The sequence below is a fragment of the Plectrocnemia conspersa genome, unplaced genomic scaffold (assembly GCF_051122295.1).
Source record: "Plectrocnemia conspersa isolate PC_06_02 unplaced genomic scaffold, ASM5112229v1 ptg000044l, whole genome shotgun sequence".
Classification (NCBI taxonomy): Eukaryota; Metazoa; Arthropoda; class Insecta; order Trichoptera; family Polycentropodidae; genus Plectrocnemia; species Plectrocnemia conspersa.
In genome coordinates, this window is record NW_028277198.1 from 1 (window position 1) to 2,500 (window position 2,500).

The 2,500-nt window shown below is 53.9% G+C and overlaps 1 pseudogene; it reads right to left on the bottom strand.

Annotated features, from left to right (window-relative positions):
* LOC148225735 (small subunit ribosomal RNA) lies at positions 1-1,639 on the bottom strand (annotated as a pseudogene; the record flags this gene model as incomplete).
* Positions 1,640-2,500: the final 861 nt, after the last annotated feature.

Below are 2,500 nucleotides of genomic sequence, written 5' to 3' on the forward strand. Positions count from 1 at the left end.
TATTGCTCAATCTCGTGTGGCTATAATTACCACCGGTCCCTCTAAGAAGATTTTCATTGTACGCCGATAGTTGAAGACCGCGCGCGCGGGCGGACGCGCGCGACTTGCGCCGCGTTAACGACGCGAGCGCGCGCGCGCCGCCCGGCCGCGGACCCTCGTGATATCGGTAGCACGTCTATTTAATAGGCTAGAGTTACGTTCGTTACCGGAATTAACCTGACAAATCGCTCCACCAACTAAGAGCGGCCATGCACCACCACCCACCGAATCGAGAAAGAGCTGTTAATCCGTCAATCCTTCCAGTGTCCGGGCCTGGTGAGTTTTCCCGTGTTGAGTCGAATTAAGCCGCAGGCTCCACTCCTGGTGGTGCCCTTCCGTCAATTCCTTTAAGTTTCAGCTTTGCAACCATACTCCCCCCGGAGCCCGAAAGCTTTGGTTTCCCGGGAGCTGCCCACCGAATCAAAATAAGAAACTTCGGCGGATCGCTGGCTGGCATCATTTATGGTTAGAACTACAGCGGTATCTAATCGCCTTCGAACCTCTAACTTTCGTTCTTGATTAATGAAAACACCTTTGGCAAATGCTTTCGCTTTAGTCCGTCTTGCGACGATCCAAGAATTTCACCTCTAACGTCGCAATACGAATGCCCCCAGTTGTCCCTATTAATCATTACCTCTGGTGTCAGAAAGCCAACAAAACAGAACCGAGGTCCTATTCTATTATTCCATGCGCACAATATTCAGGCAAATATTAGCCCGCTTTGAGCACTCTAATTTGTTCAAAGTAAACAGCCGCGAGGGCCCCGCCTCGCGCGCCGACCGCGAGCCCGCGGCGCGCGCCGAAGTCGCGAAGACGACGACGCGCACGCGAACGCGCGGCGCGGACGCGACCGGCGGTGAACACGCACCGGCGAGAAGCCCCGCAGACGCGCCTGTCGTACCGCAACCGGTAGACCGACGCCGCAGGACACAATTTCAACTACGAGCTTTTTAACCGCAACAACTTTAGTATATGCTATTGGAGCTGGAATTACCGCGGCTGCTGGCACCAGACTTGCCCTCCAATGGATCCTCGTTAAAGGATTTAAAGTGTAATCATTCCGATCACGAGGCCTCGTAAGAGTCCCGTATCGTTATTTTTCGTCACTACCTCCCCGTGCCGGGAGTGGGTAATTTGCGCGCCTGCTGCCTTCCGTGGATGTGGTAGCCGTTTCTCAGGCTCCCTCTCCGGAATCGAACCCTGATTCCCCGTTACCCGTGACAACCATGGTAGTCGCATAAACTACCATCGACAGTTGATAAGGCAGACATTTGAAAGACGCGTCGCCGGTGCTAGACCGTGCGATCTGCTCAAAGTTATCTAGAGTCATCTCCGAGTGCGACGGGCGCGCGCCGAAACGCGCGCTCCGCCGATTGGTTTTTGATCTAATAAAAGCATTCCTTCCGTCGCCGGTCGGAACTTCGTTTGCATGTATTAGCTCTAGAATTGCCACAGTTATCCAAGTAACTGTGTACGATCTAAGGAACCAAAACTGATATATTGAGCCATTCGCGGTTTCACCTTAATACGGCTTATACTGAGACTTGCATGGCTTAGTCTTTGAGACAAGCATATGATTACTGGCAGGATCAACCAGGGAGCTGCGAGCTTGCGTCTCTGTAGAGAGCGTCCGCTTACGCACTCCTTACGTGTCATGTATTTATTATTCTCCTCCTCTATCTCTACCTATCGTTCTCGTCTCGTCTTTTTTAAGACGTACAACATTTTATTTATATGTATCGTTTTTTGTTATATATATACTTTTATATATATTATTATATTATCTTCACCCGTCTACGCGCACAGTGCGCGGCCTCTCCGCGCTAGAGCGGAGGGCCGTAATAGCGCAGCGAGCTCGCCGGTCGCGAACGACCGACGGCCCCGTACAACGCGGCTCGCCGCGGAGCTCTGGAGAGCCGGAGAGCGCGATGCGCTCTCCGCTTATCACTCGATTCGTATAAACACGCGCGTGATCGCATATAGTATCCTCCACACACCCGGAAGGGTACCCGGAAGGCGCGAGCGCACCGCAGACGCCGACTGACGCCGACCGCGGTTCGCGCATGCCGAGATTTCGAAGAGCCGTCTCTCTCGTAGACGCTCGAAGCAGAGCCGTAAGCGACGTACACGCGCATTATTATCAATAATAATACGGTGCGTCCGCCAAACGGTTGCGAGCGAGCGAAAGAGCGAGCGACTCGACCCGAGGAGCCGACGAGAACGCCGAGAGCAAACGCGACCGAACACGGCCGCGCGCTCTCGCCTCGCGCGCACTCCACGTATAGGCGGCGCGGTGCAAAGTCGCCGAGCCGCTCGCTCTAGCCTAACAAGCCGAAGTCGACGCGGTCGCGGCCGGGATTCGGCGGAACGGGCCGCTCTGAGCGCGATTCGACTCGGACTTCTCTCGACTTGCGACCGGATAATTTTCGATTCGAAATAATAACTTTTGTAATAATTAAAA